The following is a 14265-nucleotide window of genomic DNA, read 5'->3' on the forward strand; positions in this document are numbered from 1 at the left end:
AAAGCCTGCAGGGATCTTCAGCTACGTTCATTTTCCTTTCTCCCCCTTAAAAAGACCAAGCCGGCAAGGTCCGCGGCTGTCGGATACGAAACCACCTTAAGAGAGTCCCTCCTCCTCTGCAGGCTGGCGGGGGGAGTCTGGCAGGGCTAGGCAGTGGCGTTGCCATGACAAGCATTTTCTTGAGCTCTCGCTGCTCAGAGCAGGAGGGACTCAACTTGCAAAAGGCTGGATTTTGAAAAAAAAAGTGGCAGGGGAGAAGAGGGGGCCAGTTTCAGAGACCCGCGTTCGCGCAGATGAGGACTTTTTAGCTGCATAGAGTTCTTAAGAACTCCCCGAACCGTACAGGAGAAGCGATTTTATTTTCGTTTCGCCCCCGCTCTCTGCTGGCTGTAAACTTCGGAGAGATCGAAAGCGAGGGACGGGCCCGAGCAGACATCCAGGAGCGCCGCGGCTTCCCTCCCCCCAGTTCTCCTCCCTCCCATGGAAATCCAGGGGGTTTTCCCAGCCTGTGGAAGACTGGGTCACTGGAGGCGGAGGAAAATCAGCAGGAGCAGCCGCGGCATATGAGTTGCTTCCGTAGCGCAAAGCCCTCGCTTTACTCGCTCGATTTTCTCCACGCGGAGGGAGCAGCGCCGACCAAACCCGAGCCGCAAACTTGGAGCGGCGGGGCTGGTTGCTCGTGGTAATCCGTCGGTCTGGAAGAGCCCTTCGCGTCTTCCCAGCTCCCGCTGGAGAGGCAAAAGTAAGCCGGATTCAGTCTCCCCGCCGTCCTTCTTCCTTTGCCAGGGCCGGACGTCTCTCGCTCTTTACCCGGGCCTGCCGCCATGGGACTCTCCCCCTCCTTGGCTGAAGAATAGGCAGGGAACGGAAAAGTGTTGCAAACATCTATCCTAGGCCTGTTTCTTGTGCTAATTTGCAGAGAACAAACTTGAGTAAAAGGCAGATTTGGGTGGGGTAAACTGAAACCGAGTCTCTCTGTTACGCTTGAGAATCCAGGGCGACAGAAAAACGTTTGTCTGACATCTCGGTTTCCTTTACTTGCGAAAAAACAGCCCCAAGGAGGGATGCACTCCGGTTTCCCCCTCCCTCCCCGCGCCGGTATAATTAGCCACGGAAAATTCAGGGAGTTTCCCGCGTCCAGTTGGAATTTTTTTTAAAAAAGAAAAAAAAACCCAACACTTGTTTAAGGGAAGAAAAGCATACCCTGTGAGGCTGGATGGTGCGGTCAAAGCGGAATGCCTGCTGCCCCCCTCCCCGCCCTCCCGTTTGTTTTGTTAACGTTTTCTACAACAGTAATGTGACTGCTTTAGCGGGGTTTGCAGGTATCCATTGCCTAGAATTTGTTCCTGATGCGAAATTCGATTGAAAAGTGTTTTTTCTTCTCTTCGTCGCTTCCAAGAAATACTGGGTGGGAGTGCTGCGTGTCCTTGTAGGTTTCTCTTCCAGAACCGCCGTTTTAACTCCGCCAGCATTACAACACTTCTCTGTTAGCAAAGGTGGTTGGGGGAGGAGAACCGAATTCCTAGGCGAATAGATCTTGCCAGAGAGTGGAGATGCATTTGTGAAACGGAACGGGGGGTGAGAGGAGGGGAGTCTCCAGAGCCGCTGCTGTGTCTAGTAGTAAAGCACGCGGGGTTAGGCGTGTGCGTTTTAATCGGACTGTTTGCGGGCACTGGCGTTTCAAGGACAGCGTCTGGCGCTTCGGAGAGCCGGTTCCGAGTTAGGGCCTCTGCGTGCTGTTGGGCGAGGGAGGGGGTTCGTTTGAATGTCTTTCGCGTGCTGCGTTCAGCCTCTTGGGCTTTCGCACAGTAACCTGCTTATTTACCGGCCGGGAGCACAATACCAGGTCTGTGTGTCACCCGGGGCTGTTTCGAAAAGGGGAAGCTCGGTCTCCCCCCCCCCCGCCGCCGCCGCCGCCGCCGCAGGGTCTCCTTTCCCGAGCTGACAAATAAACTGTTGGCTGCCAGACAGGCAGATGCAGAAGAGGGAGGAAGCTGGAGACGTGCCAGCGAAGCGATCGCCTCGGAGGGGCGCGGCAGGACGGGGAAAGTAAACTCGCTCTCCCTCCTGTCTCCCCCCCCCCCCAGGCCTTGCTCGCGGGCAGCCCTATTCTGGTGAGGGAGCTCTTCGGTGTCGAGGAGCGGGGCGTGCCGAGGAATGCTCTGCAACTGCAGCCGTCGGCGAACGAGGCGGAGGGGGCTTCTCACGCGCGGGGGAGGGGAGAGGTGCGGCTGCTCGTCCTTACGGCACGCGCTGCCCAAAGGTGGCAGGAGCGGATGCCCCGTGTGTGGGAAAGGGCAGCGGCGGTGGGTACGTCTGAGGTGGGAGCGAATTGGGGTGATGCCTGGTGCATAGCTCAGGGTGGGGGTGGGGAGTAGGAGAAAGGCCACGCGTGAGGAACTTGTTCTGCTGCTAACGAACAGCCGTAAGTTGAGCGGCATCCCTCCTCCACCCCAGCCGCCCCCTTCGCCTGTTTTTCGCGTGTTGCTCGTATGCCAGCTCGCCTCCCCTCAGCATTCATGTCATGAGAATTGCAGCACCCTCCCCCAAGAATCTCTGTATAGTGTCTACTCGAAAGACAACAGAGTGGTTATGGTGTCCTATCCCATTTGGCTCTTATTTGGCCGGTGAAGAAGTAAGCAATTGGTGGCAAGCAGTCTTGAGAGAGGTGAGGCAGCAGGGAGGGAAATAAGGAAGGGGGAAGTGAATGGGCTGCCAGTGACATTTTGTCTCTGTTACATCTAGGAGATGGGAGCAAGGTTTCAATCCAGAAGCACCTTAAAGGCCAGCAAGATTTTCCCAGCCCAGTAGGAGGGAGCCCAGTAACTTCTGTGTTAATTTATCTGGCAAGGTTTGCTTTCTTTCCCTGCAGTGAACATACATAATGCTCATCTCCAGATATTGATGGGGGGTAGGTGGGTCTTTGCAGTAATGAGTTACAATTTGAGGAATCTTGAAACTTCAACAAAGCCAAGACAGGCAAATAGCCTGTCTTAGGAGACTGTTTTCCACCCGTCAGGGAGAGCTTCGCGGGTGTGTCTCCCAGCAGAGATCCCTTTCTTTGGGTGGGCAGAACCCCTGCAGTCTGACACTATTGGTAATCAGGGCTGCCAAATGGTTGCATATCTGCAGCAGATGGAAGCACCCTGGCAATCCTAACAGGTGGGGAGAACCTACAACCTTACTTGGGGGGAACTCCCATCTGCTAGTTAGTTGCTGCTGGGGAGAGGACGCTGTGGCTTTCCTGCCTCCCATTGCTGCCTCTTCTCTCTTAAACTCTACCTGCTTGTGCAGTCATAACACACACACACACTCTAATTGTGGTGCCCATAGCTCAGTATGACTGCATGCTGGGTTTTCCATATTTCAGCTATTCCTGCCTTGTGAAGTTTAGAGAAAAAAGAGGATCTCCCCAACATGATTTCATTCAGTAATAAAGGTATAGAGGCACCTTTTCCCTCTGAAGTGCTGAAGAGGAGTTTGTAGTGGTCTCTGTTTAGCCAGCTATTAGTGCTATGACAGTTAACCATTGCCTCAGACAAAGCAAACTCAATACTACTCGCTGTGCACGAAGGATAGGAAGCTGAAAGTAGCAGTGATTGTAGGTAGGATCTGTCTTCATACAAAGTCTCTTCCATGTTTGCTAGTTTGGCCTTGAGTGACAGGGACTCCCCAGAGATCTTCCCTAGCCCTGCTGCTGGAGGAGACCCCTTTTAACTGGAGTTTATTTATTTACATTATTTATAGTCTGCTTTTCTCACTGAGACTCAATGTGGATTACACAGTGTGAGTCAGTACAGTCAATTCCAAAGACATTTCAATAAACGTAATAGGGTATATACATGCAAATGTGCAAATATTTAAACCAGCAGAAATCCAATACCGAGTTCCAGAAATGGTGAAACCGAGCAATTGAGACTGACATAATTAAACAACATGGCAACAATCCTGTAGGATCACACTTACAGCAATAGTAGTAGTCTGTCTGTAGTCATTCCCTGTCCCTTTACTGATACAACTCTTTGAGACTGCTTCCTTATCTTACAGCATTCCTATCTGAGTAAAAAAGTCCTCTTGAATAATTCAGTTTTGCCTAGTTTGTGCAACTAGTTTTGAAAGCCAGGAGAGTGGTAGCTTACCTAACCTCTTCAGGTAGGCCATTCCATAAAGTGGGGGCAGAAGGAGAGAGGTAATCTCATAGATACGCTGTTACAAGGCTGTATGGGTAATGTATGGGTGGAGGAAATTCCTTGTGTGGAAACAGCAAAGCTTCCCCCATCTTTGGGGTGGGGGGACTTTTCAAAACTATGCATTTAAATGATACGTTGCGCTTATGTCCTGCCCTTTCTCTAATGAGCTTGAAATGGTATTTTAGATTTACATCAACTCTATGTGGTCTTTTAGGCTGAAAAATAATCTACCTAAAGTGAGCTGTTGAGATTCATAGCTGAGCAGGAATTTGAACCCAGCGCTCACAAATTCCAATTTGGATGTGTAGCCACTGCACCACAGTTACTGCATGATGTATGGGTACAGTTAAATACATTTAGGGATATTTTTGGATGAAAATTAAACATGAGAAGGAATCTTGAAGATAAGTTCTAGGTGACAGTAAAGGAGAAAACAAAATGTGTGAAATGAATTATACATGACTTTACTGTCTTCTGGAGTGGTGACTTGAACATAGAACTTTGAGCTACAGAGACAAGCAGTTGTCATGATTTTTACATTTACAACCTAAGCCCCAAAGTTTGTTGGATGGACTTCTCCAGTAGGCATTTAATGGATCTGAACAGGTGGTCCAACCGAGGTTTGGAGAGCAGTGGCTGTACTATCATTGAGAGTAGGGTTCATAAACAGCTTGCAGTCATCCTCGTTCTTCTTGTTGTGTTGCTTCATCATGCTGTTTGGTGACTTGTGAGGCTCATTAGTTCAAGGATTTGTCCTTTTGGTTACTGCAGCTTGCAACTGTAATAAATTCTGTGCTATGAAATACTCCAGATGTTACTGTAATAAACTGGTTCTCTGCTAGCTGTCGTAGGCCAGAAGTTTTCAGACTTTTGCTATTTTGTTTATTCATTTTTAAATAGAACAGTAGCATGCCAGGGAAGAGTAGAGCATTAAGCAAGAGGTTTCAAGTTCAGTCCCCAGCATCTTCAGTTAAAAGGATCAGATAGTAAGCGATCTGAAAGACCTTTGCCAAGGATGCTGGAGAGCCACTACCAGTTAGAATAGATGCTAAGATGTCTTTGAATTCTGCAGTTTGATGAGCTCTTACCTGCACTCTTTCCTTGCTAGCTCTTATGAATAGGCAGGATGGGTCTCCCACAGCCTTTCTGTTTTCAGAAATAGTATTGATGCCGCACACTACCCCAGTGTGACAATGGGGCCATGGAGAGGATTGCATCAGTGATGCCGACAGGCAAGCACGCGAATCAGTTGGCTCACTCTCCGTCTCTGCCACTTGTCCTCATTTGCACTGAAGGGCTAGTGCTGTTGCAATGATACCATTGGAGGAAAACTGAACTCCAATTTAGTTGTGTTTGTTTATTTGTTTATATTATTTATAATCCACCTTTCTCACTGAGATTCAAGGCAGATCACGGTGTAATTCAGTACAACCAATAGGATGAGAAGACAAAACAATGTAGTATGGCTAGGCTAGCAGAAATCTGGAACAAGCCATAAGTATTAAACATGACATGTTGAACAATACAAGAAATGGTATTACGTAAGTAGAAATACTATGCAGTGAGAGTAAGATAAAAGCAACAGATAATACATCTTAATAGTATAGTCTACAATCCTGTTCTTTCTATCAAAACATCTTCCTGGATCATTCAGTTATAATACAGCCCTATTCCTTTATAAAAATACCCTCCTGAACAGTTTTGTTTTACATCATTTGTGGAAATGCAAATGTGTGGGATCTTTCCTGGCGTCCTCAGACAGGCCTTTCTGAGGGTGGGGCCACTGCAGAGAATGCACACGTATGGGCAGTTGTTGATCTTGCCTATTTCCAGGATGGCTTATGCAGAAGGCCATGTTCAGGTGAGGGAAGTTGCTGGGGTAGCACGTAAGAGGAGAGGCAGTCCTGCATATTTGAGGATCTAAGGCCATGTAAGTGATGGCTAGCTCCTTGAACTGAACCTGTTAACTAATGGGCAGCCAATAGAGTGGCTGCATAGTGAGTTCAATGCATATAACATCTAGTTCGTGATAATAACTGAGGGGTGACATTGTGCGCTAACTGGAGTTTCTGAGTTGATTTTGAGGGAAGACTTATGTAGAGTGCATTACAGTAGTCGAGTCTCAGTGACGATGTGGATCCAGGTGGCCAGATTAGCCAAGGCCATCTTCCCAAAAAAACCCTAATTTGGTAGAAAGCATTTTTTGCAGCTGCTTTAATTTGTTTCTCCAATAGTAATGCTGGTCCAGTAATAACCTCTACATAGCCTACTGTGAAGCCTGTAGATTGATTTCCAGTCCTAGCTTGCTGAACGTATAAAATGAACATATCAAACATGGCACATATCTTTTGTGTCTGTCTATTTACCAGGAACCCACATTCCTAAATGTTGGTTTAGCTGTGTTCTGGGTAACGGGGGAGAGGAGGGCATACATTCTCTTGTCTGACCTGGAGAAGGGTGCTGGGTCTGGAACTGTGTCAAGAGGAAAGTCCAACTTCTGTAATTCTGTCACTTAACAGGATCTTTTGTTGAATCAGAGCTGGATTCTTCTTTCTGGACTGGTGAAGATCGAAACTGTTTCTTTCGCAGAACAGTGTAATTATGTAGCTTGGGGGATTTGGCTGCCAAGTTTAACAAATATGGGGAGGGGAAGGTTTAGAAGGCTGTCCACACTTAAAACCGTAAAGAGTGAAAAGTAAACATGCCCCACTTTTATGGTTTCTCCGTCCAGTGTTTTTGATGGGGGCGGGGGTTTGGCTGTGAGGGAGCATTTTAGATGTTGCATGAACAAAGCTGATTTTTTTTGGCGGAACAGCCAATGTGATGGGAGGTAGATGAAGAGCGACTGCTACCTGCTTGGCTTCTGCGCTTTGCCGGTGATCCTGAGGTCATCTCAGGCATGAGGTTAACTATGAAATATAGAGCTGCTAGGCTAGACTCCCTGATGGGGAAATACTGTTAGCTACAATGAAACACATAATTTCTTGGCTCTGAAGACTAGTCTGGCATACAGTATCTCTTGATCTTCCACTCCTTAATTGTATTCCACTAGCAGCACCTAAACTGAAACTTTGGCCCTGGACAAATTCCAAAGTGCAAGTCTTAGTTCTGCAGAAATCAGTTTTACTATTAAAAACTGAGGACATTTAAAATGAAAAGAGGGGAAGATGTTCTATACCTGTAAAATTAAACAAAGAAAAAAGTGGGACTCATCAACATTGCTGTTCTCCTAGTAACCTGCAGTCCCATTTTATTTATTTATTAAATTTTCTTTTTTCACCCAGCCTCCAGAGACATATAAAACCCTTTACCATCAACTGACAATACTGATACCATTTCCAGTTATATAATTACTAGTTCCATTCTTTGTATCGCTCCTGATCATAAAAGACCTATACTATAGATATTTCAGTTTTTCTGATAAGCAGTTAATTTCACTGGCCGTTGTCACACGGCCCGTTTTCGCGCTAGTTTTGCGCTTGAAGCCGTATCTCTTCCTCTCGAATTAAATGGGGATGGGGAATTTGCGCGCCAAAATCAACGGTTCCAGGTTGTAACTTGAGCGACTGCCACATATATTTATATCGTTGAATGAATAAAGGGTGGTCAAAAAGGGCACAGACATGGATCATAGTAGTTTTTTTTAATTCGCCAGTGCTAAAGTGCTTTCATGGACCAAATGCCAGCTTGTTTGTAAATACCTGCTCGGCGTTTTGCCATGCAAACATTACAGCGACGTGCTAATGCGCTATATCGCGATAGCGATATAAGTACGTTTTTTAAAAAAAAAAAATTATGGCGTTGCAAGCGGTTCTTAATCGCTCGGGAACACTCACACGGACACGGATTAAAACTACATTCAGAGTATGATTCCGTTAATAATTGGGAACTGAGCAAACGGAATAGAGATGGAATAAGGCGAGGAATGAGCGGGAGATAGCGCTAATTTAGCGCGAAATTTGTGCCCGTGTGACGACGGCCACTATCACTAATGTATAGGTCTTCTTGGTTTTTTCCTTTTGCTGCTTCTTAGCAATTTGCTCAGCAGTTTGCTACCCTGCTAGGGTGCTCCAGCTTCTATCACTTGTTTGATTGGTTATGATGGAGATTTAATGGATGATATGTCTCCAGAGAGTTATAGTACAATCTTACCTCTGCATTACTTCTATTTGTCAGACAAGGCTACTGAAGTGCAGTTTTCTCTGAGGTTCATGGTAGAACTTTCTTGGCAAGGTAAGAGAGGAAAGTCAATGGACATGGCTTCACTTGTGGCCCACTTTTCCAGTTACCTAATATTCATTTCACAGTGAAGAGATGTTTAGTTTTTTTCATTAGTAAATGCAGAGCAGTCTTGGTGATAAGGCATAAAACCACAATGTTTGCAAATGACCTTTTAACCACCATGGTTCCACAAGCTTAGGATCAACCTGAGGCTGAAGCCATTAGTTTCTCCTCCTCCTTGCTCACTGCTCAGATGTTTGCAGTGGAGTGTTGTAGGAATTGACCATGTGCTACTAACTGCTATGAGCTCCAGAGTGACAGAAGTTTGTGGGCCTAGCTGTGATATGTTCCCTCTTGCACCCTAAGGTTAATCGTGTGTGCTTGACATTGAGAGGACTCTGTTGAAAGCAGTGGGGCAGAATATGAGTGAGAATAACCCAGTAAGGAGGTGGTCTGTTGTTGCTTAAATTGGAAATTGGGGCAGAAAGGTAGAAAAGGAGAAGGAATGTATTACATCTGTGGTCTTAAGTATGCTTTACAGTGGTTTTTGAAGCATGCTACCATCTGCTTTGAGCTGCTTCCACTGTCACTTTTTAATTCTAAAAAATAAACTTATGAAATATGTGCATATATGCAAAACGTATATGCACTTTGCATTCTGGCTTTATTTTTCATGTTTTGTGTTCTGTATGGAGGTGGGGGGGGTAGTATTCCTGAGCTGTCGCTTACATTCAAGCCTTTTCCGGGACTGATCATCAGTTGTCACAGAAGGACATGCAGGTTGTTGAAGCTGACATTCAGAAAAAGACCTGTACAACTATGCAAGCTTTCAGTAGCTGTACTGTTGCCAGAGTAGAAGTATAAATGTATGGGGAAATTAATGGGAATGATTAGATGGCAGACTACAGATGAAATAACAATAGCTTTGTGGAGCTGAATTCTTCAGACTGTGGTTATGACCCAGCTGATCATTTCACTAGGCTGAAGGTTTTCCAACCATAGACTATGACACTGTTTCCTCCAGTCTCCTGCTGCAACTCAGAATGCCCTTCCCCAATGGAGCAGCATTGGAGACTGGGATATAGTTGGAGAGGGGAGGCAAGAGAGTCACACTCCTCTGGAGGAAATCCTTCAGTTCATGGAATCATATGGCTGGTTCAAGCCTATATCTTTCTCAGTGTAATCCTATGCAGAGTTATTCCAGTCTAAGACCATTGAAATAATTGGAGTTAGACTGGAGGAACTCTACTTAAGATTGAACTTACAGACTAAGTCAGACCCCTGATCCGCTGCTAATAGTAATAACAACAACAACATTTGATTTATATACCACCCTTCAGAACAAGTTACCCACTCAGGGTGGTTTAAAAAGTGTGTTGTTATTATCCCCACAACAAACACCCTGTGAGGTGGGTGGGGCTGAGAGAGCTCTGTGAAGCTGTGACTGACCCAAGGTCACCCAGCTGGCTTCAAGCGGAGGAGTGAGGAATCAAACCTCATTCTCAAAATTAGAGCCCTTCCGCTCTTAACCACTACACCAAACTGGCTCTAAGTGTTCTGTCTCTGATGGTGGCAAAGAATTGCTATCCTAGAAGAAGGCTGAGGACATGTGTGGGATAGTCTGCATTTTCTTGGTTTCATCCTTAATATTGCCTAGTGGTTAAAGACTGGCACAAACCTTAAAGTGGAGATTGTCTCCCTCCATCTCATAAGTGCTATTGTTTGTAAGGATGGACAGCTATCCCCATCATCTCTTTAAATGTTTGGTCAGACCTTCTTTCCTATCTTCCTGAATATCTGCAGGTGATGTACTGATTGCGTAGAGATGTTATGTTCCAACTGGTCATGGGAGATTACTTTTCTGGCATCCCCTGCCAAAGCTGAGCTAATAAAACATCTGACTTTGATGGTGTTTTAATTAGTTGCTTCTGGCTTTATGTTAAAGGATAACAAAATTTCCATCAGTTTATAATCCTTCCATTTTTTTCATTTTTCTTTATTTTTCCTGCGGCATGTAAGTGCTGGGGGCGGATAGGCAGAAACAACAGAAGTCTGACCTCTCATTATTCACAGAATGAAGAGGATTCTATATGATGGCAGGTTAAGTATTAATAGTATTTATGCTTCATTTTCTGCCCCAGAATGTTACTGTCTTGTGCTGGCACAACTACCATATCATAGCAGTTGTTGTTCATAATATGAGCCTCAGTTTTAAAAACAGGTGAGAAAGAGAATGCTGCTTGAACAGGGGAATCTGGCGGATCAGTGGGTGGCCTCCTTGACCTTGATACAAAGTAGGGACCACAACAATGTGAATAATTCCAGCCCCCAGATCCCAATTGCTTTTTGTAGTATGTTGGGTAAATTGTGCAGGCCATCTTGGAATTCGCATATTTGATTGGGAATTGAGCTGATTCCATAAAGGAAAGCAGTTGCAAGGCTCTTCTACTTTTTTGCAGTTAAGAAGCATAAAGCGCTTCTGATATTCACGGACATTAATCCTCGTCAAAAAGCAGTGAGGTATGCCCTGATTTCCTCTGAAACTTAAGAGACATTTATTTCTGCTCTTTAGACAAGACTAGACTTGTAGATAGTTGCTTGCCTGGTAACCTAGGGTAAAAAAAGAATTCCTCCTAATGACCATATGGGGAAGCTTTACACTAGAAAAAAAAAGTTACACTGACTTCAAAATTAGATCTTTAATAGTGTTTTTTTTTTTAAAAAAAGTATTTTAGCATTGTGTCATATATAACTAGCATATGTAGGTTCACAGGCTAGTAAAAATGTTTGAAGATTAGTAGCCTGAGGACTTATTTACAGAACTGTTGTAGGGAAAATATAAGTGATATGCCATACCTTGAGCACAGTGGTGATTGACGTAGCATTTGGATTTATGAATGGCTAGCAATAACTCTATTAGATGGGCAGATTGGAGGGCACCGATTGAAATGGTAAGGCCCTTATATAGCCTTAGTGTGTCTTAAGGAATGAAGGGGGCATATAGTGTTCTGCCCAAGTGTTCTGTCTCCGCATTAATGCTGTAATTGAAGTTTGTGGGCCAGCAAATGGGATCTTGGACTCCTGAAGTCTTGAGACCTCCATGCGCCGTTCCTGGCTGTGACATTGAATTATTGCAGCACGTTGGGAGTTGTGTCACTTTATCACTGAGTCTCAAGACACAGTTTGTGTTTTCTCATCTCTCCCTTCGTGTATGTATATTGTAAATTCTCCAGAGCAGGGACTGCTTTTCATTTGATAGATACACACTGTAGTATAACAATCCATTAATTAGAAATTATGTATTTTGCTCCTGTTTACTTGACCACACTGTGTTTAACAAATTGCCGTACTTCAGAATGAAGGAAAGCTTTATTCATTCTGAGGATTAATCCCTGCTATCATGAGAAATGATGGGCAGAGATGAAAATAGCATCCCCTTGTTGGGTTGCAGTTGACTACTCTTACCTCTTTACCCAGAGCAAGGAGTATTTCTTTCTAGACAAGCAGCTTTCAAGACCATGGTGTCTACCAGTCTGTTGTGGGTGGGCAGGGTGGTAGAACTGATTTTCATGGGTGTGTCATGGGAATTGCTATCCTGTACTATGTAATCCCACCCATTGGGGAAGGTATCTGAGAGTGAAATAACCACATAGACAGGATCTACTATACTCACTTATTGCCTCCCCTCCCTGGCTGGGTGATGGTTGGATTGGAAGCAATCATTGAATTGGCTGAGCCCAAGTAGTCACTTCTCCCTCACAGAAGAGTTCCTGCCAGGAATAATAAAAAGCTCTTTTGTATGCAAAAATCTATGAGATGCCTTAACCCCTCCCCCTTCATTTCTTCTTCTTGAGATTTGTCTTTCTTCTAAAGAGGAATTGGGACGGTGTAAAATAATGCACCTTCTCTAATCTACACCTATGTCAGGTTTGTGAGATCTACCTCTTGGTGATGAGCACACTGTGTGTTCTCCTTCAAGTATTGCAAGTCAGTACATCTTGCTTTACTGTTGTTGGTATTTGTGTTTATTATATAGACCCTATGGCTTATTGTACCATGATGCTATTAGAAGTTATAAGGGGGCAGAAATCTGCTACAGGTTGCAGATTTAAATAGATAACATGGGATAGAGAGGGACAATTCTTCTCCCTGTTTTACCTGTAGGGAATTTGTGAGAGCATTTGATAGGCTGGCCAAGTGACCTTCTCAAAGTCTGATGGAATCACCGATTGTGAATCTTTCAGTGCAAAGCAATTCTTTGTTGTCAGCTGCCTTGTGTAAATAGGCAAACCCTGCCTAAGAAAGTGGTACTGATGGTTAGCTGTGGGAGGGCTCCTAACTCAGCAGCAGAGCATTCACTTGGCATGGAGAAGGTCCCTGGTACCTCCAGTTAAAGGTTTTCACCAAGATTACATGGGACCCTCAAGAATTACGGCCAAAAAGCCTGAATAATATTGAAGTAGAGGGGCAAATGGACTGACTCAGTTTAGCAGCTTCATATGGTCATGCTGTTCCACTGTGAGTTAGGAACTTGTTTCTAGAACAACAGCTGTATTGATGTATACTCTGCTTAGTTTATACCAGCCCCCCCCCCCCGCATCTTTTTGTAATTCTGAGAGAGTATTACCACAATACTCCTACAATAGAAGCAGCTGCTTCCTGGTGGGATTCAAAGGTGATGCTGTAATATAAGATTTCCAGACATTTTCAAGTCCTGGGGAAAAAAGAAATATTTTGTTAAATGGAAATTTTGGGAGAAAGTAAATTACATGAGATACTTTCTTACCCACCCTAAATATATTTTACAATTAGAACAATATAAAATGCATAGAATTGTACTATTTGGCATATTTATGAAATTTTAAAATATAATTGCCTTAGTTTTCTGAAATATTGTGACTGTACCCAGTCCAGAAAGAGCTGCAAACTGCTGCACTCTGATACTTCAGTACATGTGTCTTGGTTTTTGCCATCTGAGTTGTAGGAAAAAATAAAGCTGAAAATAGAAAGCACAAATTTTACTGTAAACAAACGTGTGTGACTTGAACAGGAGCAGTCACCTACACTCATATAACTGGATATTGAATTAAACTTTATACAGGAGCAGATTGAGAGGCAAAGAGCAGGTTAGCCCCTGTTTTATAAGGGGTGGCAGCTGTTGTCTCATGGTGGCTCCTGCCCACCTCCCACTGGGCTGCCTTGAGAGATGCAAGTCACGTTTGGGGCTGGGGTGACCCTGGCTGGGCGGTGGCAACCCCCTCCAGCCATCAGCCTACCTGTACTTTACCTGGTGACTTTAATCACCAATCTGTTCCTACTGAACTCTTCAGTAACATATTATCACACACGTTACAGCATATCAGTTGAAGACAAATGTAATCATAGTTAAACAATAAGCCTCCTTGGAAAATGTTATACACTGTACATTGGGGCCCCCAACTTTTTGATCCTTTAGGCAGCTTTGGAATTCTGACACAGGGTGGTGGACGCAACCACAAAATGGCTGCCATGGGAAGTGGGAGCTACACACATGGTACAGCAGGAGCAATTTTTTAAACTACACTGGGAAAGGTTTTTGAGAGAGAGTAAAACTGACACTGTGGTGGCAGCTGATGCCGAAATAACGATATTTTAATCTGCACAGCCAATCAAGTCTCCAGTGGCCAATCAGAAGCCTCCCTAGGCAGGAGCTCTACCTGCCCTGCCCACTTTCTAAAAATACTTGGTGGGCACCAGGAAGGGTGTTAGTAGGTGCCGTGGTGCCCACAGGCACCATGTTGGGGGCACCTGCTGTACACAGTAATTATATGTAATGCCAAACCAAGAGTGCACAACTGTGATGCACCTGCCTGGA

At 44.8% G+C, this 14265-nt stretch overlaps 1 protein-coding gene across 2 annotated transcripts in view; it reads left to right on the top strand.

The window, feature by feature from the left end:
* Nucleotides 1-206: 206 nt before the first annotated feature.
* Nucleotides 207-14265, top strand: part of ATP2B4 (ATPase plasma membrane Ca2+ transporting 4) — a 187726-nt gene continuing 173667 nt past the window's right edge. For both annotated transcript variants that reach the window (XM_054980106.1, XM_054980107.1), the window contains exon 1: nucleotides 207-742. The gene's annotated coding sequence lies outside the window, so the exon portion shown is untranslated. The remainder of the gene's footprint in view (nucleotides 743-14265) is intronic.

Source organism: Eublepharis macularius, chromosome 5, assembly GCF_028583425.1.
Source record: "Eublepharis macularius isolate TG4126 chromosome 5, MPM_Emac_v1.0, whole genome shotgun sequence".
NCBI lineage: Eukaryota > Metazoa > Chordata > Lepidosauria > Squamata > Eublepharidae > Eublepharis > Eublepharis macularius.